General features: G+C 41.7%; 1 protein-coding gene and 1 long non-coding RNA gene across 9 annotated transcripts in view; one reads left to right on the top strand and one right to left on the bottom strand.

The window, feature by feature from the left end:
* Positions 1 to 7,183, bottom strand: part of LARP4B (La ribonucleoprotein 4B) — a 51,399-nt gene extending 44,216 nt beyond the window's left edge. For 2 of the 8 annotated variants that reach the window (XM_034402185.3, XM_087893038.1), the window contains exon 1: positions 7,122 to 7,181. The gene's annotated coding sequence lies outside the window, so the exon portion shown is untranslated. Of the gene's footprint in view, positions 1 to 6,509 lie in introns of all 8 variants that reach the window. The other 6 variants (XM_034402184.3, XM_034402187.3, XM_034402190.3 and 3 more) reach the window with 4 other exon arrangements.
* LOC148114382 (uncharacterized) lies at positions 6,327 to 23,911 on the top strand. The gene is made up of 2 exons (XR_015734124.1): positions 6,327 to 6,440; positions 20,280 to 23,911. It is a non-coding gene; the product is annotated as an uncharacterized LOC148114382 (long non-coding RNA).
* The last annotated feature ends 1,833 nt before the right edge of the window (positions 23,912 to 25,744 follow it).

Below are 25,744 nucleotides of genomic sequence, written 5' to 3'. Positions count from 1 at the left end.
TTAGCAAAAATTGAGGGACTAGCAAATTATTGTCTCCAAAGTGCTATTTTCCTATCTATCTCTGAAGGACAAGGTCAGCAGGAGAATGTCCTAGAAGTTAAAGGTATGAGTCATCACCATCACCACTGCAATTAGCCTCCATTTAACCTACTAAGAAACAAATCTATCAAATAATATGATACAGTACACTTGCTATATATGTAACAAGATTAAATCTATGCTTATTATGAAACCAAATCACTGTTGCACTGCAGGCACCCATTACAAAACCTGAACTTAAATTTTCAGGGGAAAAAAATCTAGCAACAATCAAGACATCTAATAGTTGTGAATATAGTATATTCCTTTATAATTATATAAAATTAAAAGCTGGGAGAAGCACTCTATACTTCATAAGAATAAATTGGTTCATTAGTTTTATAGTCCAGTTATAGGATCTCAACACAGATAGTAATTTTAAAGGGAAAAGTACCTTCTGTATTTATCCTATAGATACATATGATCTTAACGTGGAAGATATGAACTAACAGCAGGCAAAGTACATACCCTGCTCACACAGAACTCTGAAAATACACACAGCTTAAACAATTTCAAACTATATGGCTACACCAAGTAGTAAGTAGTACTGTATTCTTGGTGTAGTGTTTCCTAAAAAGGTACTGTATTTAGCTGTCTATGACACTGAAAGACAATAACCAATGATTTGTACCTATGAGACCCTCTGGAAATTCCTGGACTATCCTAATTAAATTAAGAGATATGGGGTGGGGTAGGGAATGATACAGAAATGACTCAAGAGTATTTTCCCAATGATCTTTATGCAGGTATATGTCCCATAAAGTTAATAGTTCACTATGGAGGAACTGGAATCAGATTTTAAAACATTTTGGGAAAAAGAAAAATGCTTTGTTTTTTTATACATAGCAGTTCCATCAGAAATAGTACAAAATGCTTGAATGGCAGTTTTTGTTATTCTGTTTGAAGACATAAAAAGGTAACTGGAGTGCTGCAACATAACACAATATGAATTGATCAAGAGATGTGTGCATGTGGTGACATCCAAAATATACCTACAAAATCAATCATGAAGCATAGAAAAAAGGACACCTGTTTTGGAGCATCCTTCATGGTCCTCGGACTGGGATAGAAGTGAAAATCTGGGGAGATTTCAAGTACACAATGCATGTAAGGAAGCCAAAGAATATTTCTGAGCTGCAAGGACACTTTTAGATGGCTTTAGGAAGTTGCATTATCTGCCAAAAGAAGTGTTACAAATACTAACTAAAAAGGGTATCCAAGCTTGTACCCCATCCATATTTACTGTTTTCTTATCTTGAATAAAGAATCTACAACACATAACTAGTAAGAATGCATTCAAATATTCAGAAAGATGCAATGTTTAACACTCTACTATGCAGATGTTGCGTCAGCTTCTGTTCACTTAGGGATTCACTGAAACACTTAATTGACCAGGGGTGCATAAACTTTTTCATGCAATTGATCTGAGGACCAAGTGAAGCGTGACATTTTGTTTGTGAAGCAAACTTCAAGGGAAGGTTCATAGTGTTTCAAATGTATTTCTGATACTCGATCAATTCAGATTGAGGTAGCTAAGGAAAGAACATATTTTTAAAAATCACAAACAAGAAATACTAGCCTTAAGCAGGTTGTGCGGTAAACATTTTAAAAATCTATCCTAACTTTCTGAAAAGCCACCAATTTTTATTTAAACAAGCAATTCTAGAGTATTTCTTTAAAATTCACATATTAACCTGTAGAGAATCAGTAAATATTAACATTACTGAGTATAAAACTAAGTATGCTAAAACTTTGTAAATTCATAATGTTAAAACTGGATGTTTTCAAGGAAACATAATTCAAAAGTATTTTTAATTTTGGGAAATAACATAACTATGTGTCATACATTTATAAAAAACCAAACTAAACTATAGTTTAGGCAACACACCTAGACCTTTTTAATTATACATACCTTAGAAGCCTATTATTTGAAGTCAGTTTCCTCTATCAAGTATTTCTAGCTATTAACTTGCTACTATAATAACCATTCGTGTATCACATACATTTGTGCTGTTGGCTGTCAACATTTTGCAAAATGAAGCAGAATTTCTGCATATTTTTCAGAAACATGTTGACTTGCCTGCCATTTTAGGCCAGCAGAACCAATATATGTAGCCATTGTTTTTACAAGAAAAACAAAAATCTTCCTACCTTGGATACAATTTATTTACTATAAATTTCATTTTACTGTACTAATATAGATACAAAGGCTGGCTGAGAAATCATCAAAGTTTTAGCTCAGACCTTTAGTTCATTTTAAATCACTCATACAGGACTGATCCAAAGTAACTAAAGAACTGAGCTATTATGTGGTAGGGGTAAAGAATCTTGTGTCCCTCAGTTCAATTTTAATATTTTTCTACTTGGAACCAATTTGGGGATAGGATGGGACATGGAAGTAAAGAGTTGCTTGTTTTAAAAAAGGCTATCACAAAGCAGATGTATGTTGCTATTCACTGCTTTCCCTGATCCAATGCTGCCCTCAACTACATTCATATTCCAAAATGTCCGTTGCCTTTGCTATATAATAAACTGTGTTTTTATTATGGTACGGGTATCAACTAGTCAAGGTAAACAAAGCTTAGAGCTATAAAAATTGTATTCACATTCAAGACTGTGATTTCATATTGATTTGCTATGCCTAGGGCAGGGGTCCCCAAACTTGGCAGCTTTAAGACTTGTAGACTTCAACTCCCAGCTATGCTGGCTGGAGAATTCTGGGAGTTGTAGTCCACAAGTCTTAAAGCTGCCAAGTTTGAAGACCCCTGGCCTAGGGAGTCAAAGGGATTTACATACTGGTCATCGCAGGCAGTAGCAAAAGATTCCAGTTAACTTGTCAAGTGTTAAGATGTTGGTACACATAGTTTGATCATTTGTTCTTTCTGGTAACATTTAAGGTTAAACAAAACTTTATCTTTTTCAGCTTATTTACCACACTAAATATAAACTGCAGCTTACTCAGAGGCAAAAAACTTGATCATAAGCTAAAAATAAATTGTATCTTACTTATACATAGTACACACCACTTATTATTATGGCCTACAATATTCATGTGTGTGTGTGTGTGTAATGAATCTCATTAAAAACAATGTAATCCTTTGGCAATATCAAACCAGAACTAAGCTATATATGTGCCAAGTATTTCTTAATACTCCCTGCCACTGCTACTAAATCTAATAACTTACTTCACATAATATTGAGTCACTAGCACATATGATTGATTAGTCCCCATTTTTTCTCCAATCCCTGAAGAGCCACTAGTAACAAATGTTAGAAAAAAATATTAGGTTACCTTTTAAAGATGTGAATCAACTATTGAAAAGAATGCAAGATGTGCTTGTTCCGTAAAGCATACTTTATGTATTTTGCAAGAAATAACTCTTCAAGAGAAGACAATAAGGAATGCCAATTTCAAGCAGGAAAAGATCTGGAACTATTAAAATCATATATAGTAGTGATTCAATATGTCTCCACAACTTACCATATATTTTACAATCAAAAATACTAAAAGTGTTACTTAAAAGGAATAAACTTAGTTGTCAACTATACTAGGCTTTAAATCCTATCTTACACAGTTGCGCTGCTATTTGTACCTAGATTTTCAGAAAATATTTAAAAATTATTAGAAGATACAACCAAAATTGCTAAAAGCCTCTCATGTTTAACAGCAATTAAATTTACTATTTCACACTCATTTATATATTACATAAAATGGCGTTTCTGAACCTTGGCAACTTTGAATTCTGGGAGTTGATGTCTATGCAGCTTAAAGTTGCCAAGATTAAGATACATGGATATAAAACTTTCAGTATTTATGATTTTCAATACAATATGTAATTCATGACTTTCAACATCTCCTGTTGAAACAAAACTTATTTCTGTCTTATACTGAGAAAATATTACATCCTTTAGTAAATCATGCCATGCAAGCAAGCCTTGTATGATCAAGATTTTTCTTAACATTCTCTATATATTGATTGGCTTTTAGCCTAATATTATTAACTATTCTAAAAATATTTCAAAATATTATAGATACAAACGCATATAGTACTATACAAATACTATCAGAATGTAGTGGTTGGACACAAAAAATAGGCAAATAAATAAATTAGATTTTATCAATTTAAAACTACAAACTAGAAAATACCATAGAAGTAAATCAGAACTACATCTAAATAAATATGCTTAAAATGGTGACGCCAACTTCTATGCATGACATCCATTTCAAATACAAATTATAATTAGAAGACAATGTGGGATCTATTTAGCAATTTGCAATTTGTCAGATATAATCACTTACAAAAAAGTAGCAGTTTTTGTTGTAGTAAAACCAGCTCAGTGTCTTGGACCACCTTAAATATAACAGATTTGTTAAGGCATAAATTTGATATTAAAATCCTTTCTATTGGATGCCCCCGATGAAGGAAATATTAATTCATAAAAAATTATGCCATTCATCTGTATGATGAATGGCATCTTTATGTCTTTAAAAGATTTACTATACTAGATTTGTAACAGAATAGAAACCAAATTCAATGGTCAGCAATTTTTCTATAAACATACAGTAATTAGCTATATAATTGTATCACATAACTCTTTAGACTACAGATACTTACATATATCCTCTCAATTGGAACTGATGGTTATGGAGAAGAAAAGTTTAAAGAAGTAGTCTAGAAACACTTGCTGGAGGACCTAACGTGTCTCCTGCAAACTTGCTTCTGACAGAAAACTGCTGCTTGCAGACTATAAAGAACACATACCAAGGACTAGAGTCTAGTCACTAGACTGTCGAGGTCAGTGCTTGACATAGCAAGGATTAGACTATCTCGAGGTCAGCGCTGCATTTCAACCTTGCTGATTTTTCTAGAACTCTGCTACTTTGGTCCTTGACAGACGCCTGACTGAGATTAATGAAAATGTCAGCTACTTATTTTCATATTAAATGGAACAGAGATTTTTATCCAGTCAGAGTTAATACTCTAGATGGAAAAAAATTCTCTTTATGCCAAAACACTTTGACATGTTAGCAAATGACCTCACATATATTGCTTTTTGACCTTGCAAACTCTTATTACAAGTGCACCACTGTCAATGATGACATTTAACCAAGTACCATATAGGACAGGGGTCTCCAACCTTGGCAACTTTAAGACTCGTGGACTTCAACTTCCAGAGTTCCTCAGCCAGCAAAGCTGGCTAAGGAATTCTGGGAGTTGAAGTCCACGAGTCTTAAAGTTGCCAAGATTGGAGACCCCCGATATAGAATATAGCTAACATTCTCAATAACCTGTTGATTAAGCATTTATATCATTAAAGACAGTTTCTCTTGTCTGAGAAATGAATTGTTTCCATTGTAAGCATACCTCCTTTATTTCTAAAATAAGTGGCTTATATTCACATATGTATTGATATACGCACGGAGAATAAGCCCAACAAGAAGGAAAAGATAGGATTCCTAATGATACTTCTTTCAGTTCTTGTGGGAGTGACATGCAACCAAGGTAAAATACATTTCCCTTTTTGATGACGTATAATCCTAGTAGGCAGTTTTCAGTCTACTACTGCGATACATGTATCTTCATTTCTTTTAACCAATCTTTTTTTTTTTTTTAAAAAAGCCAAAACAGAGCCCAACATGATACCTACGTCAGCAGTTAATCTGTAGAAATCTGCCACTTTTGCTTTCCCAATTTAAGAGGCGTAAGAAGAAAAAGGTGTTATTGTACAAGGCATCCCACACTCCCCCTTTTAAAGCAATACAAAACAAAGCTTACACACACAACCAGAGTTCAGGCAGGCCAATGAATTAAAAGCCTTTCCAGTTTAAGCGTTGGGGGGTGGGGGCGGAGGGGAGAAGCCACCTTTTTGCTATTCCTTTAAGTGGCAAACGAAGCAAGGCGTGAGAAGAGAGGTGTGTCAGTCCAAGAGCTTTAGAGTTTTGGAGTTTGGTGTTACCCCATAAACTTTAAAGGCTATCAAGAAAGTCACAAGGGTCTCTCAATGGCAGAAGGAAAAACAGAAAGAGAAAGTGAACCGAAACGCCGGGATTCCCACCTCGGGGTAGGAAATGAGGCCAGCAGCCATAGGACAATTTGGGGCCACAGCTTTCTTTCCCCCCACCCCACCCCACCCTATCCCACCCCCCCACCCCCAGGGCTTTGCGGAAACACGAAGCCGGCAAAGGAAGCACCAGGGAAGGGAGAGGAGGAGGGAAGCGGGGGAAGGAGACCCATCCCAAACCCGGCGTTTCCTTCCCGCGGAGGCCACCCGAGCAGACGCAGTGCGGAGCTGCCGGCAGAACCAGGCCTAAAACCCGGACCCATCGGCTGAGGGCAGCCCCGCCCCCGTGAGGGCCTCGGGTGAGAAAATGGCGGGTGGGGAAAGGGGGGAGAGAAACGGCGGCCGGAGGAAAAAGGGGCCTCACTCACCTGTCACACCCCAAAACTAAGAAAGGCCCCGGAGGGCCGGAGGAATCTCGCTCGGAAGTCGGGTTGGGAATTCTGCTGCTGCCGCCGCCGCTGCTGCTGCTCCTACTGCTCCCCACCGCCGCCGCCGCCGCCGCCGCCGCCTCCTTCTCCTCCGCCAAGTCCCAGGAAAGGGGTGAGAGAGAGAGAAAGAGAGAGAGAGAGAGAGAGAGCGGGGAGAGGGGCAGAGGCGGCGGCGCCCAGGCGGAGGAGAAGCGGCGGCGGCGGCAGCAGGGAGGAAGAGGAGGAGGGAGAAGCGGCAAGCGGGAGGGGAAGAGCGCGGAGCAGCGGCGGCAGGAGGAGAAGGCAGGGGCGGCGGCGGCGGGTCCGAGCCCCGGAACGTTTCGACGCCAAGAAGCAGCGGGGACAATTCGCTCACATATGAGGATGAGGGAAGAGAGAGAGAGAGAGTGAGAGAGAGAAGGGAGAAGAGAACGCCAGGGAGACCCACGAGCCTCTCTTCCGGCTCCCGGCGGAAGTCCCGCCCCCGTCCGAGGAAGATTATTGGTTCATGCCTGAAAGTTTGATACTCGCTTCTTCCCTCGCTCTAGTTCACGCGTACGGCTCTTTCCTTACCCCCACCTCTCAGCTCACGTCCCGGAGGAGAAAGCGCGAGTCTCTGGACAAGGGGGAGGAGATATAGACCGGCCCGGCTCGTGATTGGCTGGAAAGGAAAGCCGTGTGTCTCTTTGCGCGCGCGCGCGCTCGGAGGGGAAGGACCAAGGGGGCGCGGCATGATTTTTTTTTTTTTTTAAGATGAACGGCACGTGAATCGAAGGGGGAGTGACGTCACCGGCTCGCTCTTGGGACCCGATTGCACGCGCGGAGGAGGGAGGAGGGAAAAGGGGCGGGGAAGTCCCGAGGCACGCGGCGACCCCTCCTCTTTCCAAGAGGCCGTTCTAAACGCGTCTGTTATTTTGAAGAATATTGCCCTCCTTTCGGCTTCCTTAGTAGGGGAGGAGTAAAGTAGAAGCTTGCCAGGAATTGGTTGCTAGTGACGCGTTGTTAGTGGAGGCCGGGAACGGGGGTGGGGGTGGGGGAGGGGATTTCTCTGCGAGACGCTGCAACCTGAGGCGGAACAGGAGCCTTGTCGCTCCCTCACTCCGATTTACCTCACAGGGTCGTTGTGTTAAAACCACCCCCAATCTTTCTTTGGTGCCAATAATGTTCCCTTTCAGATTTTTTTCACTGAAACCCCTACAATTTAATTATTTTACAAATTTCTTACCAGGATGGAAGCAGTGGAGAACAGAGTATGCACCTATAGATAGTCCTTGACCTATAACAATTCATTTAGTGACGAAAGTTAGAATGGCACATGACCGTTTTTTTTTCACAGTTACGACCTTTGAAGTATCCCCACGATCATGTGATCAAAATTCAGATGCTTGGCGACTGGTTCATACGACGGGATCATGTGATCACTTTTCGCAAACTTCTGATAAGCAAAGATGATGGGGAAGCCTGATTCACTTAACTAGGTTACTGAACTGCAGTAATCCCCTTAACTGTAGCAAAGAAGGTCATAAAATGGGGCAAAATTCAGTTAACAAATATCTCTCTGCAACCTTTTGACGAGCACATTCAATGGGGAAGCCAGATTCATGGTAACCATGTTACTAACTTAACTGCAGTGATTCACTTAACAACTGTGGCAAGAAAGGTGGTAAAATGTCGCAGAACTTACTTAACTTTCTGACTTAGCAACAGAAATTTTGGACTCAATAGTGATCATAAATCGAGGACCACCTCGAGGGGCGAGGTGTTTGTGAGAGGAAACAACACCAGTACTCCAGCATTTCCAAGAAATCGATGTAAAAAATACGTTGAGACTCTAGAAAGAGTGCAGAGAAGAGCAACAAAGATTATTAGGGGACTCGATAAAACATAAAGGACGGTTGCTGGAACTGGATATGTTTAGCCTTATGAAAAGAAGGACTAGGGGTGACATGATAGCAGTGTTCCGATATCTCGGGGGGTTCCAGAAAGAAGAGGGAGTCAAGTTATTCTCCATAGCATCTGAAGGCAGGACAAAGAGCAATGGGTGGAAACTAATCAAGGAGAGAAGCAACTTAGAACTAAGGAGAAATTTCCTGACAGAACAATTAATCAGTGGAACAACTTGCCTGCAGAAGTTGTGAATGCTCCAACACCGGAAATTTTTAAGAAGATGTTGGATAACAATTTGTCTTAACCCTATTTGGTGTAGGGTTTCCTGCCTGGGCAGGGGGTTGGACTAGAAGATCACCAAGGTCCCTTTCAACTCTGTTATTCTATTCTATGCATTTTTTTTGTAAAACCTAGTTAGAGTTTAAAAGCTAAAATGCACAAAGCCCCACCTCCTTCCTCTCCCAAACATCTGTTTTTCTAAGACTGTGTTGGAAGAAATGTCCAATGTCCACCTAGGTTCAGTTCCAAGTGGGGAGAAATACACTGGAAACATGGAGGCTATTTGGAAAGATGGTTTAATGGTGGATAGGAGCAGAGATGGGTCCTGGTCAGCAGGTTCTGACCAGTTCTGGAGAACCGGTAGTGGAAATTTTGAGTAGTTTGGAGAACTGGTAGTAAAAATTCTGACTGGCCCCACCCCCATCTATTCTCTGCCTCCTAAATCCCAGCTGATCAGGAGGGAATGGGGATTTTGCAGTATCTTTCCCCTGGAGTGGGGTCGGAATGGAGATTTTGCAGTATCCTTGCCATGCCCAAGCCACACCTACCAAGCCATGCCACGCCCACCAAGCCACTTCCACAGAACCAGTAGTAAAAAAATTTGAAACCCACCACTGGACAGGACCACATGGTTTGAGGTCGTGGGCAAAATGAGCACATGGGAGAGAGAAAGAGAGATTTATACTCTCTCTTGGGCCCCACCTTGGAGCCAGAGAAATGGCTCCAAGGAAAAACAAAGAAGTGGTCTCTTGAAAAAGACGGTTTGGGACAACCATGATCTGGGTGACTTAGAATCTCCACAGACTTTGACAATAATCTGCCATTCCCTTTGCAATGGCAAGGAGTTCCAAATGCACAAATTGAATTAGATCTTAAATTTCATAAAGCAATCAGACTTCATCTCTTTTATTTCTTTATCCATAATGCTGTCATATTTATGATTAAGGACAAAACCAGAACAAACTACAATAATCAACCAGGTTTTGACACACAACATATGTTCACTTCATCTGAATTCACAACAAATGCATTTCCTTTTTCTGCTTCCAACCTGCAGTTGCTTATTTTGTGCCGTCAAAGCTCCATTTTTCAATCAACTATCATTTTAAAGGCTTTCCAGCAAAATCCATCTGGTCTGAGTAACTAGCACTCATCTGTCAGCTTTTACTGCTGAAACTTTTAAAATTTCTAGGCACTGCTAGGAAATTAAGGCATCTTCCTAGTCCCTTGGTGTCTGATTGATGAAGCCAGTCTACAACCGTAGATGGCCAACTCAGGATTCTCTTCCAGTCCCATCTCCTTTTTAAAAAAATAAAAATAAAAATTCCAGACCGTTTCTTGGAAACCTTGATGCCAATTGTAAATGTCCTCCAGGGGGCGCTAGTCATGAGAGCTTTCCAAGAAAAGAATTGCTGAAGGCTAGTGTGATCATCACAAGCTTTATTAACAGTACATAGAAGAATAAACATGCTGCGTTTCCTGTAACAGACAATGGGTTCATATTCTGCCATGGTACATCCATGCTGGGGCTGGTTTGTAAAGTTTTATGACCATGCTGAGCATGTGCAAAACAAGTTGTATGAGAAGGTACCTTATCAGCTGATGAAATGCCTTTTCATCCTTGCCTTGAACTTAATTATCTTCAGACTTTCTATTACCTCCACATTCATTTGCAGATACAACCTGTGCCATGCTGTGCATCTTACAACAATTCGATGGGTTGTCCAATGGACCTATCTAAGGGGGTACTTTTGATCCATATTCAAAGTTCTGACAGTTGGGTCATATGACTGCACTTCAAGTGCTCAGCAACCAGGTTTCATTTATGGCTGTTGGCCTCATCCCACAGTCATGTGATTGCATTTTATGATGGTTTTCCTGAAAACTTTTGGCTTTGGCCAAAACTGTGCCCATAGTGGATCATTGATTTGGTCAACCACCACAGCATTCGCTTAACAACAGTCACAAAAATGATTGTAAAATTGAGTCAATCATGTGACTGACCCACCCTATAGCCATCTCAAGTTATGACTATGATAGGCAGGTTCCATTATAGCCATAATTCGAGGACTATCTGTATTATTTGTCGTTGTTAGTTGTGAAGTCATGTCCGAACCATCGCTACCCCATGGACAACATTCCTCCAGGCCTTCCTGTCCTCTATCATCTCTGGAGTCCATTTAAGTTCACACCTACTGCTTCAGTGACTCCATCCAGCCACCTCGTTCTCTGCCGTCTGGAGGGCTGGATTTGCACAAATGTTAAGTTATAAAACATAGTTAATGGCAGTGGCCCAGAGGTGGGTTTCAGCAGGTTCTGACCAGTTCTGGAGAACTGGTAGCGGAAATTCTGACTGGCCCGTCCCAATCTATTCTCTGCTTCCCAAGTCACAGTTGATCGGGAGAAAATGGGGATTTTGCAGTAACCTTCCCCTGAAGTGGGGTGGGAATGGAGATTTTACAGTATCCTTCCCCTGCCATGCCCACCAAGCCACGCCAACCAAGTCATGCCATGCCCACCAAGCCACACCCACAGAACTGGTAGTAAAAAAATTTGAAACCTACCACTGAAGTGGCCTCCAACTTTTTGGGCATCAGGGACCAATTCCGTGGAGAGGAAGCATTGTTTCTCTGCATCATGCAGATGGGGCTTCACTTGTTTGCATGGTCCAGTTTCTGGGATGCTGCAGCCCGATACAAGTCCACAGGCCAGGGGTTGGGGACTCCTGATTTATGGAACGTAAAGGCTATGCTTATTTGCCATAGTATGCTAATATGAAAGCTGATGTAGTACAAATGATGTCTGTTTCAAATCAAGGAATGATACATTAAGCCCGGATATATGATGGTTTAGTGCAGGTGTCAGCAAACTGAAGCTCCGGAGCTGCCTGCAGCTTTTTGGGCCCTCTGCTGTGGCTCCCTGTTGGGTGATCCCACCACTGGCTGGCCTCGCCCCTCACCCTCCCCTCCCAGTCACTCCTCGCCTTGCCTGAGAAGGTAAGGGTGATGGCAGGGTATGGAGAAGTGGCCAGGGCAGAGGCAGAGAGATAAGAGAGAGGAGGAGAGAGAGAGAGAGAGAGAGAGAGAGAGAGAGAGAGAGAGAGAGAGAGAGAGAGAGAGAGATGTCAAAAGAGTTATGTGGTTCCCGGTGTTTTTTAACAACTGGTACTCTGCCCTAATGACCAGCTGGGTAGGCATGGCTGGGGGGGGGGGTCATGTGACTGGTGGCAGTGAATGATGTCGAGTTGGCCACGCCCACCCAGGTTTTGTGGCTCCCAGTGTTTTCTTTTCTGTGGGAAACAGGTCCAAATAGCTCTTTGAGTGTTTAAGGTTGCAGACCTCTGGTTTAGTGCAGTATTGACATACAACTATCATGGATTATAAATATGATTTTGGCTTATATTGTATGAATATACTAAATATTTGTTATATAACAAATTTAACAAAATAAACCAGTTGTGATTTATTTACAAAAAATGAGAACCACATAGTAGAGGGTTGTTTATATTTTTGTTCCCATAAGATGCTTTATTTCTTCAACAGCTTTATACTTAGGCTTAAACTCAGATTTCCATATTTTGTTTAAAGTCATCATGATTCCACAGCAAAGTTGGAACTCTGTAGGCAATTATTTCAATTTAGCAGAATTGTGACCTGTTTCTGTTAGTCCCAGCAGGACAAGTGAGTAGGAGCTGCGTTAACTATGTTTTTATTAGCAAGCCAGTACCAGTATGTTCCTCCTCTCCTTTTCCCCTCCATTTCCTATAAATAAAGTAAAAGAAGGGTTTGTTCTGCTTCGTTGGAGCAAAAGCACAGCACAATAGAAAGCCATTCATCTGCATAAATGGTCGCTGTCCTGTGACATCTTTTTCTACCAAAAATATTCATGGAGTGAGCCTCATTGTTTTTATTAGCAGACTACATGATGAAGCAATTGAATTGGTATTGAAGTGACATGCAAGCATAAATGATGGGCATGGCTAGGATTTCCTTAAGGCTGTAAACTCATGGCATTATATGACAAATTCCCTTTCCTGTAGTTTTAGTCTGGAGATGTATTACTCCTGTACAGGTAGTCCTCGACTTACGACCACAATTGAGCCCAAACTTTCTGTTGTTAAGTGAGACATTTGTTAAGTGAGTTTTGCTTCGTTTTATGACTTTTCTTGCCTCAATTGTTAAGTGAATCACTGCAATTGATAAATTAGTAACCCGGTTGTTAAATGAGTCTGACTTCTCCATTGACTTTGCTTGTCAGAAGGTCACAAAAGGGGATCATATGACCTTGGGACACAGCAGCCGTCATAAATATGAACCAGTTGCCCAACTGAATTTTCATCACATGACCGTAGGGATGCTGCAAAGGTTGTAAGTGTGAAAAAAAGGTCATAAGTCACTTTTTTTCAGTGGCGTTGTAACTTTGAACAGTCACTAAATGAACTGTTGTAAGTCCAGGACTATCTATACTGTATAGTTTATCCTTTAGCTGGTTTCATCATTCAGTTCTGGAAATCATACGGTTTTCTCCTACAGCTATTACATTTATGAATTGCTTGGGGAATTCTAGTACATTGAAAAGCACAATGCAGGCAGCTTATGACTGTAATTGAATCCAGAATTACAGTTGTAATTTGTGCTCGTCATTAAGTGGATCATCATGCAACCAACCCAATTTTAGGACATGTTTTTGTGCTGACCATTAAGCAAATGTACTATGAATAGGGACCCTCCAGATGAGCCAGGTGTGACAATCCCCATCTACCATGAAGAACTTGACTCTTGCTGGACAATTGTAAGTACCTTTGGGGTGGCATAGAAACTTCAATATTTATTTATTTATTTATTTATTTATTTATTTATTTATTTATTTATTTATTTATTTATTAGTCCAATTTATATGCCGCCCTTCTCCGTAGACGCAGGGCGGCTTACAATGCATTATAGCAATAGCCTGCATACTTTTTTGTATATACTTGCTTAGTAGGGCTTTTGCCCCGCCCCCCCCAAGCGGTGTTGTTCTATACAAAGCTGGCTTATTTCCCCCACAATCCGGGTCCTCAATTTACCTACCTCGAAATGATGGAAGGCTGAGTCAACCTTGAGCCTGGTGAGATTTGAACTCGCACTAATTGCAGGCAGCTGGCAGTTAAGTGCTAGCACTTAACAGCACTTAGTCCGCTGCACCACCCAGGCTCTTAGATTGCTAAGTGACTGATCATAAGTCAAGGACTACAGGGGTGGGGTCTAAATTTTTTTACTACCGGTTCTGTGGGCGTGGCTTATTTTGTGGGCATGGCTTGATGGTCATGTGACAATTCTTTAGGATTTAGCAGAGGTACTGGTCTACCAGGCTTTTAACTACTTGCAGAGCTGTACTGGTCTACCCATTTGTTTTTAGAGGCATCGGTCTACCACTACACTGCCTTTTAAGACTGATCAGCTGTGGCAAGAGTTTAAACAGTTTTTTTTCCTTCTAGCCAATCAGCTGGGACTCGGGAGGCCGCGAATAGATTGGGGGGGGGCAAATAAAAGGTAAGAATAACGGGGGGGGAGGGCCCAGTTCTCGAACAAAGAGAACCGGTTCGGTGATGTCATATCGTCACCACTACCAGCTCGGCTGAACTGGGCCGAACCAGGAGGAACCCACCACTGAAAGGCTACCTATATAATGTTAGTAAACATAAATAGTTCTCCATAACTAGGATCATGTGATCAAAATTTGGATGTTTGGCAACTGGCATGTATTTATGACAGTTGCAGTTTCCCAAATCATGTGATACCCTTTGGCGACCTTCTGGCAAGCAAACTCAGTTGCGAAGCCAGATTCACTTAACAACCGTGATATGAACCACGGCAGTGATTCACTTATCATCTGTGGCAAGAAGGGTTGTAAAATGGGGGCTAAACTCCCTTAACAACTGTCTTGCTTAGCAATGGAACTTTTGGGCTCGGTGGTGGTCGTAAGTCGAGGATTACCTGTCCTGTTTTTCTTCTTTTGGATGGGAGTGTTGTTATCTTGCCTGCTTGATAAGTTGCTTCCTGCCAAGTGCAAGAAACCAAAAACAACGTGAGAAACTGCTTTAGAAAACTTCCTTTATTGTTGCTCCTCTTTAGATAGGAATTTTGCTAAACCAAAACACAAATCTACATACCAAAGATTTAATGAGGAGCTGCCTCTTCCCTCCTTGGGAATGCCCCCCCCACCTCCTGCGACTCTGTATTATATTCCATCACACTTCCAAGGACACCGGCAATTTCACAGCTAACCCTGCTGTTCCCTTGTAGCGCTAATAAAAACTAGAGCATGCTTATTGATGGTATTAATATCAATGGAGGTTAATTACCTTTGCTTTCTCTCCTTTACATCTTCTTGACAAATAGACTACAGGAGTAGAGGAGTGATACAAGGTAAAGTAGAAGGAAGCAACCCCTTACAACCGGCTTCTTACAACCATTTTGCCCCATGATGTATCAGGCAATATCTGAATGTGGATGTAATAATGCTCTTTTGAAAAACTGCTAGAGCCTTGTGCAACAAAAGCTGGAGTGATAGGTTGCAGCTACCAAAGAAGAGTGTTGGATGATGTGGAAAGCACTTTCTTAATGTACCGTGGAGGGGTTCCCCACCCCCACTTTCCCATTATTGCAGCTTGAAGTGTCCTGTGATCATTATTTATTTATTTATTTATTTATAAAATTTGTATGCCGCCCTAGCTCCAAGGACTCAGGGTGGCTCACAACAACAATTGACCAAGCAATTGTTAAAATCAACAAATATACACAAAATATGAAAAATTTTAAAAATTTTAAAATATACTACCCCATCAGTCCAAGCTGGGGGACATAAATAGCCAGGTTTTCAATTCACGGCGGAAGGTGCGAAGGTCAGGGGCCAACTGGAACCCCAAGGGAATTTGATTCCAAAGTGTGGGGGCGCTCACAGAGAAAGCTCTACCCCTGGGGGTCACCAGCTGACATTGTCTAGCCGACAGCACCCTGAGTAGCCCTCTCTGTGAGAGCGCACCAGGCGATGGGAAGTTGACGCTGGTTGCAGGTGGTCCAACAAATAGCCTGGGCCTAAGCCATGAAGGGCTTTATAGGTTAACACCAGCACCTTGAATCTCACCCGGAGGGCAACCGGCAACCAATGCAAGCCATTCATTATTTATGAACATATCATCATAATTTTGCCTTTGTTTTATTCTGTCAATCCGGTTGATTCAGGAGATGGTGTGGGGTAGTGTCCTCAAACTCCTGGTATTATGTCAAATGGCTGTCCTAGAACTTTTCTCCAGAAGTAAATCAACTTATAAGGAACATCAGTTTATAAGGTCATCTGAAATATGTATTATTCACTTTGGCTCTTGACTAAAAAACTAATTAGTTCATGGCTCACATTGGCATATGTGTGGTCTGTTTTAATTCTTTATATGAATTGGAAACTGGCCATTGTGGTTTTGTTAATCTTGAAAAAAAAAAGTTAATCAGGTTTAGAGCTGCTCAGTTCGGTTATTATAGAATTATTCCCTAGTCTGTGACTGTAATAAAGATTGATTGATCATAGATCTCTAAACTACATGGGAAATTGTAGAAGACTTTCATATTGTTCCTAAGAAAAATAAATGGATGTGTCCATGAAGACACCATGATTTGAGGACTCTCTATTTTAATATGGTTAAATCAGTAGTGGGTTCCACTTACCTTTGCTAGTGGTTCGGAACTGGGAGCTCACGCGCAGTGCTTCTGCACATGCGCAGAGTGTCCGTGATGATGCTGGGCCGGTGGGCGGAGCCTCCCGCTGCCACCACTACCGCTTTGCCCGAACCAAGGCAAACCGGTAGAAACGCACCATTGGGTTAAATAAATAAATAAATAATGTAGTTTAAAATATTTAGCTTTCCTAAATTAAAATGTAAATATTTTTTTATTGTAAACCATTTGTATTGTAAACCAATCATACACTTTCCATGAAGTTAGCAATAAATAGTGTTCTTCCTTGATAGGGCCTTTGATTTTTGCACACCACACGTGATAATCCTATGATTTCATATTCATGAGCTAATGTTGGGATTTGATTAACCTGATTCTATCAAAATCCCTCCCGTGTTGTTTGATGTAGATGCCATCATTTCTATTTTAGATAATATGTTTCATTTGGATCATGTGCCATAACCTGGAGTGAGGCATGTCACAGATCATTCACTTTGCCTTCATTAAGTCCCTTTTGCTTCCTATTCCTGATAGATAAAATTTGAAAGAGACCATCGAGTAAGATGAATAATTGCTGCAACAGCCAACCTGGATCTATTTCCCTAATCGTCTCTATCTGGTATGCCTTCTATATCTCTCTTCAGGACAGCTTTGGACAGCTTCTGTTTTCCTTCCAGATGTGTTTAATTACCATAAGTTTCAGCACATCCGGAAAGCAACAGACTGGGAAAGGCAACCATGCATAGTGCACTCTAAATTTAGATATCCATTTGCCATTATTTTATAATCCCTATTACGTTCAATTATAGTCCTTGCTAGTGGATGATGATAGGATTTGTTCCATGAAATTTAGGAGTCTGTTTATGACTGATATGAAAATATTTATCATAGAGACATAGTTGATATCTGCATATTTCTTGTTTGATACCCATAAATAAAATTTAATATTTTCTCCTATTCTACATCCAAATCCAGTTTAGATTTCAATCTCATTTTTGTCTTTTCTATCATATCTTCTTTTATCATTATGACTAATTTCTTTCTGGAATGAATGCTCTTTTAATATTCAGACAAATTCTATTTCTCTCTTGCAGATAGTTTTGTTTTTTCAACAGAATTAGTTCAAACTGAAGACAAATATTGATATCAACAGTGATGAGATGGCAGATTGATTTCATTCTTTGGACTCCACCAGAATTGGCTGCCTCAATGGAAATTCCTCTTAATTTGTTGCTTTTAAGCTATTGCCATCAGCTTAAGAGAGGAAAGTCTAAAACAACATTTTTCAGATGCATACTGTGCACACAAGCCATGGTAGAAGAATAAATAGGATTGACTGAGAAAAATAAAGATGTGATACATGTTATTGTCTAAACCTGAAGGCTGGATAAAGGATTTGAGATGCTGTCTTTGGTCAGTACTTGATTAATCAGTAATGGACTACATGAACAGCCTTGACTTCAACACAATCCCAAATAACAGACCACAAGATTTAGAACTTTATGTAGCCTCAATTTTTACACACACACACACACACACACACACACACACACACACACCTTCAGAGAATCCAGAAATAATTTCCAAGTTGTAATATTTAGTATCATAGACTGGAAAACAGTAGAGTAAGATAGGGATAGGGATTAGATTAGATTAGATTAGATTAGATTAGATTAGATTAGATTAGATTAGGATAGGATAGGATAGGATAGGATAGGATAGGATAGGATAGGATAGGATAGGATAGGATAGCTTTATTGGTCAAGTGTGATTGGACACACAAGGAATTTGTCTCTGGTGCATAAACTCTCAATCAAACAACAAAGTGATAGATCATAGATCATAAACCATAGTTACAATCATTAATAGTAAAATACAAATAACAAGTAATAAATCATAAGATACCAATAGGAGAAGATAGTAGGAAAGATGAGAAGATGAAAAAGAATGAGAAATGAGAAGATGAGAAGGATAATTAAATTAATCATATTTAACAAGCAAATTTAAATGTGAGTGCAAGTTTGGGATAGTAGTGAAAAACCCTGTATCTGAAACCAGGAGACTGTGAAATATAGTTCTGCCTTACATACAAATCCAACTGGGTGATTTTGGGCCGGTCACTTTCTCTCTCAGCCCTAGAAATAAGGCAGTGACAAACCACCAAGAAAACTGCAGGGACTTGTCCAGGAAGTCATAAAGAGGCAAGAGGGATTCAGTTGCATCCACTACACAGTTAATGATGTCAGATCATTTTTTCCCTTTCTACTAAGTAGTGGATAGCAGCTACAGCATGCCACTCAAGAGCCAAGAAAGACTCCTTACTTTGAAAAAAATAATGTCCCTGATAGACTATAGTTACTTTGTAACAGGAAAAGACGTCAAAAGCCCATAAAGCGGATGCACTGCTTGTGAATGGGTCACTGATAGCAGGGGATTCAATAATGGCCATTCTTATGGTCATTTGAAAGAAGGAGTAAGGCAGGGGTGAAATCCATCAGGTTCTGACAGGTTCTGGAGAACCAGTAGCGGAAATTTTGAGCAGTTCAGAGAACTAGCAAATACCACCTCTGGCTGGCCCCAGAATGGGGTGGGAATGAAGATTTTGCAGTATCCTTCCCCTGGAGTGGGGAGGGAATGGTGATTTTGCAGTATCCTTCCCCTGCCACGCTCACCAAGCCACACCCACCAAGCCCACACCATGCCAACCAAGCCATGCCCACAGAACCGGTAGTATAAAAATTTGGATTTTACCACTGGAGAAAAGTGCTGAGTTTTATCATCCTAGTAATTCTCTCTGCCACTTCAACCAATCAGCACGACAGCTTCTTCTTAGGCTGATACTGCACTGCGAAACAGGAGAAATAACACAGGGAAAATGCAAGAAGGCATTCTAAAGCACTTGGTTGAAGCACCAGGCAGAGTAGGCACCAGGCAACTTAATTATAATGTTGCACAAATTTGAGTGACACCTCTGTAAGAAAGGCGTAGGTATAAATAGCACACAAATATTTCTTTTGAAAAAAATCAAAGTGAAATGTGATTGGAATTTTGGTATGGATTCAACCGTGACTTGTATTCTTGCCACCTTAGGTAATTTTTCCTTTGCAACAGAGCATTTTTTGAAAGCTAAAATACGTTTTTCTAATCTATCCAACTAGAAAATAGACAAATTGTTATCTTTCTGTCTGTGTTTAGACCAGCGTTTGATCTGAAAGCAGCCATCTGATAGCAACCATAGTAGCAGCACTGTCACATATGAATACATATGAAAGGAAGGTGTTTGGTTGATTCGCCTGTGATCCTTGGCTAGTGCGTAAACAAGTTTTATTTGGATGATAATCATATATAAGGGAAAAGCTACGCTTTCCTGATCAATTTTTCCAATTATGTTGAAAGTCATGTACTCTGCCTATACCAGGGGTGTCAAACTCGATTTCGTTGATGGCTACATTGAGGGTCGGTTGTGTTTGACCTCAGGGGGCTGGAGTGGACATGGCCAGCTCGTATCGGGGGCGCCTGTGGTAGCCCAAGTGCTCTGCCAGAGAAAACAGGCTCCAAGCTCCATTTTCAGCTGTGACAGCTTCCTGCAATCCTCTGTCAGCGAAAACGGAGCTCAGGAGGGCATCCGTTTTCGCTGGCAGAGGCACTGCGGACCAGTCTTTTGCTGTTCCCAGGGCAGCCCTGCAGGCCAGATCTTATCTACCAATGAATTCCATTGACTCTTATCTACCACCAATTTGTCTTGACTATTAGTAGTTCTGATTCTTGTAGAGAGATGGCATGGATTAAACTTGTACTCGGTTCCTGATTTCTTGTGCCTGGCATTAATCCGAACTAACACAAAAAATTTTCACAGAATCCAGAAGACCCACGGCATGGCATCAGATCCCAGAGCTGCAGCTACAACAAACGATCTGGGAGGTGCCAAGATGACTTGAAGGACAAGATGAGAAATTTAACAGCAAATGTGCATCAGATATTTCAGCAGGTAAAAGTGTTGACTCAACAAATGCCTCCCCAGCAACCTCCATCACCTGCTGCACCTCAGCCCAGGGCCAACTATGGTGACCGCTGCACTGATTCCCAAGACCTCCAGCTGCTTACTACAAAGATTTACTGGAGACTCTTCCGAGAACATTCCTAGCCCAGTGCAAAGTATTCATTGGCACCCATCCAGGAGCAGGGGTGGGCTGCTGGGGGTTCGCAAGAGTTCAGGAGAACCTCTAGCTAAGATTCTATGCAGTTTGGAGAACCTCCAAATCCCACTCCTGGCTCGGCCCCCCTGCCCCTCCCCTCCCCTCCCCTCCCAGGAGTCCCCACACAGCCCGTTTTGGATGCAAGTAAGTGCAGGGCATGTGCGGAGGCTCGGGGAGGGTGAAAAATGGGCCTACCAGATGTTTGGGAAGGCCGGAAGCCTCCGGAGCCTGGGGAGGGCAAAAACGCCCCCTCTCGCTGTGGTGCAGGGAGCCGACTAGACCATGCCCACCATGGCCACGCCCACCCAGCAACTGGGCAGAGAACCCATTGCTAAAATTTTTGAAGCCCACCCCTATGTAGGAGACTGAGTCTGAGGGAGGGGTCAAGCACGTCATCAGTCTTGAGTCCCTTCATATCAACAAGAGATCTAAGCCAAGTCCACCTTGAATTCCTGTGACTCTTAATCTACCACCAATTTGCCTTGATCATTAGTAGTTCAGATTGTAAAGAGATAGCATGGACAAACGTATATTTGATTCCTGATTTCTTGTGCATGACAATAAACATGATATTACTCCAAACAAATATTTCGTTGCAATTACTCAGTGAAACTGCTTTTCCATGCATATGTTAATAGGTGGCAAAGCTCATATTGAACATTTAATTGCTGCAAGGAACATAATTAACAGTTTGTCAAGGGCACCATGCCTTCCTCTTTTTTTTTTTGATATGTTCCCTTGGTGTTGACTATTGTTTAGTAAAATGTCAACATCTCAGAAACTGAATTCACACACCTGTGCTAACCCTTTGTGAAATCTTATACAGGCAATGAGAGATCTCGGTTGTTGTCTATGCATGAAGTATTCCAGATGAAAATATCATTATTTGTGCGAGCTGAGTCTCATCTTGATCATTCAAGTATTGTGAAGATGGTTTTTCAACCAATATATTGTGAAATATTTCAGTATATCTCTGCACAAGGGGATCTGTGTATCTGTGGACAAAGAAAATCTCTTTCAAGATAGCAATTTCACTTGCAAACTGGCAATGTATCACTGCATTATATTAAAAATGGTACCCTTTCCATATTCTGAGGCTAGAACCACGGGGAAATCATAATACAGGCAATCCTTAATTTATGTCCCCAATTGGAGCCCGAATGTAAAATGGTTGTTAAGCAAGTCACTTAGCAATAGCACTTAGCACTTAGACTTATATACCACTTCACAGTACTTTACAGCTCTCTCTAAGCAGTTTATGGAGTCAGCATATTGCCCCCAATAATCTGGGTCCTCATTTTACCGACCTAGGAAGGATGGAAGGCTGAGTCAACCTTGAGATTGGTGAGACTCGAACTGCTGGCAGTCAGCAGTCAGCAGAATTAGCCTGCAGTGCTGCATTCTAACCACTGAGCCACCATGGCTCATAGTGAATCACTGCATTTGTTAAGTAAATAATGTGGCTGTTAAGCAAATTTGACTTTCCCCATTGTCAGAAGCATATGGTAGTTGTCACCTGAACCCAGGATGCTGAAACTGTGACAAATACATACATGCCAATTGATAATGTGTGGGAATGCTGTGACTGTTTTAGGAAGGAATTTTGGTCCTAAATCACTTTTTTTCATTGCCGCTGTAATGTTGAATGATCACTAAATGAATGGTTGTAAGTAAAGGACTATCCATATCTTATTCCCTTCTACTTTTACAAAGATGGGGGGAAAGTAATGTTCCTTGTGCTCAGCCGCTATCCAAAGAGGCAAATAATAGTTGAATGACTATAGATCTCTACAGACTCAAAATGCTCATACTGGTCTGAAATTTTGAAAATGTTCAAAATATCCTAGATACATTTTAAAATGGATATAGAAGAAGTAGTATCCAGAAAGTTTGGCTATTTGGAACTCCTCAAGCATATATGTCCCATTAAACAAAGATACAGTTTATTTAGTTTTGGTGTACCTATTTATTCCTTCAATTTCAATATTATTATCATTGATTCATTCATTGATTCATTCATTCATTAAATTTCAATATCATTCAATATTTACTCAGTATTATGTGAATTCAGTCAGTGAGTGTGTAAATCATTACAGGTACTCCTCAACTTACAACCATACCTTTAATGACCACTTGAAGTTACAGAGGCACTGGAAAAAAAGTGACTTATTACCATGTTTCACACTTATGACTGTGGCAGCACCCTCATGGACATGTGACCAAAATTCATCCACTTGGCTATTGGCATGTCTCTATGATGGTTGCAGTGTCCTGGGATCATCTTTTGCAATCTTTTGACAAGCAAATCTGGGGAAGCCAGATTCATTTAACAAGCATGTTATTAATTTAACAACTGCATTGATTCATTTAACCACTGTGTCAAGAAAGGTTGTAAAAAATGGCAAAGCTCCCTTAATAACTGACTTGTTTAGCAATGGAAATTTTGGGTTCAGTTGTGGTCATAAATTGAGGATTACCTGTGTTTGTGGGCTAAACACAATGGTGAAATCCAAATTTTTTTACTTCCGGTTCTGTGGGCGTGGCTTGGTGGGCGTGGTGTGGCAGGGGAAGGAAACTGCAAAATCCCCATTCCTTCCCCACTCCTGGGGGAAAGATATTGCAAAATCCCCATTTCCACCTCACTCTGGGGCCAGCCAGAGGTGGTATTTGCCGATTCTCCGAACTACTAAAAATTTCTGCTACTGGTTTTCCAGAACCTGTCAGAACCTGGTGGATTTCACCCCTGGCTAAGCATGTTGGGTGAGCTTAGCCATTTGGACTTAGCCAATACCATAATTAAATAACAAAGCTTACTGAACTAATTTTTAGAACAATTTTTCAGATGTCTTTTCCAGCTGGGCTACATCTACATAAGCTCTATAAAAAATACAAGTCCAGTTGGAAGCAGTACTCTACTCCCTTCTCAATAATCCTTTATTTGGAAGAGTGCTTCCTTATTCTTCTGGTGATGCTGTTGTTCCCATTGACTTGAAAGTGGTTCAGAACCTCTTGATTGAGAGCTAAAGGAACCGTCCTTTCTGTTCAGTGAAATGGACTTGGGCATATACTGGCTCTGGATTCAGGTACAGGTGTGTGAGATGTCATGGTAAATGTCTAACTACAACACCTCCCTGATCACCCGGCCCTGCAAGGGTTAACTGACCATATATCCCATAACCCCTGTAATCACTCCTTACCTCCTTGCCCCTCCTCCTGGGTATAAAAGCTCCATACCTGAAAGAGAAAGGTACAAGGTCAGTGACTTTTAGTGCCAATAAACCTACAATAAAAATACAGAAAAAAATTGAAATTTGTCTTTGAGTTATTGGGCTAGATCCATCTTTAACAAAATGGTAGCAGAGGGCGGTTGCCCATAACTCCAGATAATGACTGAACCCAACACCTACCCTGAAGAAGCAAACAGAGCACAGACCAGAGCTCTTACCAAAAAGATGGCTGAGAAACTTGCAACCAAAGCCACAGCCATGGAGGAGGCAGAAGCTAGAAGCGAGCAGGACTCCAGCCTGGACTCACAATCAGATGAAGAGGGGCCATCAAAAAAAGTCACCGCCCTGGAAGAAGAAACAGCACAGAAAATGAATAAATTCAAACTCTCCATCCTGAAACTGATGGAGGCAAGCAGCGACAAAGAAAACCTCATCGCAGACCTTCAAAGCCTCTTTGAGCAGCAAGAAGCAGCGATTGAGGCCCCAAAGACCACCGAGGGAGAAAAGCAAGCAGAAAAGGGTAGGCCACCCCAACCCGATGATCCCGAGCTGGCCGAATCCACTTTCGTGCCCTCTTCCCGGTGGCCATCTTGGGACAAGCACCAGCCAATGGGAAGCAAGGATTTGAATCCCTTGGCGCGAAAATGCCCGAACCCCGAAACAGACGAGGGGGACACAGAAAGCGACTACGAAGAATCCAACTCTGAAAGCGACCATGAAGAAACCACAATAACTAAGAAAAAAATCACCTACCGATCTCCAATTGCAGAAAGCAATCAAGACCATCACCGCTGCCCTTGGCTCTGCTTTTGAGCCCCCTGCAGCACTCAAAAAATCAGAAAAAAATCCTGGAAGACACAAAAAGGCCAGGACAACCAACGACGACCAGGCAACCGAGTCACAACCAACTAGAGACACCGCGCACACCAACAACTGGCGCAAGAAACCGCCCACCTGCAGGAAGAATCAACCGCAGGACTCGAACTCACCACCCGCTACACCAACTACGCGAGGCCCGAGGGAAAAGAGAAGAACCGGCCACTCACCCGCGCCACGACCTCAACCAGGCCGATCCACGCGACCAGGGACCAGCGACCACGAGGGAGGATCCGCTGCCGCCGCAGCCATCACCGCCAAGCCGCTGAGTGCAGGGAATCCTCAACCTATGACCTCCGCTGCTGCCACGCTGCCAACCCGCGGAAGTCCTCGATTTACGACTGCGTCGCCTCCTCACCTTCTTCCCTTCTTCGCCGGGGATCCAGCTGTCCAGCAGTGGTGTCCACCTTCAGGAGGAACCTTCGGACCCACCGGGGGTGGGTCCAGCCTCCCACCGACAGGCCTGGGCCTAGGCCTGGGAGCTCCAACAGCAGGAACCTCACCTGATGGACTCCAGCGCGGAATGAGCTTCGCGCATGCCCAGTACCTTCCTGTAACAAGAGAAGCAAGCTACATAGATCCAAGCAAGTACAGAATGATCACAGACATCCCAAAGCCTTATTGTGAGTTCAATCACAGTCTGGACCATGGACAGCTCCCCCCAGTAAGTAACCTTACTAACATTTCTGGGGCAAATTATGCCAATTTGCCAAAGTTACAGTTAGATGGGGGTAATGTTATAGAATGGAGTCAGCAATTGAGAATTGCTCTCATGAGAGAGAATGCACTGTTTTTAGCCAACAGACCTCCCCAAAAGCCCTGGTCACTGGAAACTGACTGTATTCATCACAGGGCATTTTGTATCATGTTAACCTCCATTCCATCTGCTATGTATCCGTCTATCGAGGACAATCTGACTGTTTATGATGTTATGCAAAAACTATGTAATCTGTTTTACAGCCAGAGTAGAGCCACAACCACTAGAATATCTAGGGAGTTTCATTCCACCAAACACAAGGTGG

The sequence above is a fragment of the Pantherophis guttatus genome, chromosome 4 (assembly GCF_059756535.1).
Source record: "Pantherophis guttatus breed Tessera chromosome 4, ASM5975653v1, whole genome shotgun sequence".
Classification (NCBI taxonomy): Eukaryota; Metazoa; Chordata; class Lepidosauria; order Squamata; family Colubridae; genus Pantherophis; species Pantherophis guttatus.
This window is presented reverse-complemented; position numbering and strand designations above follow the sequence as displayed.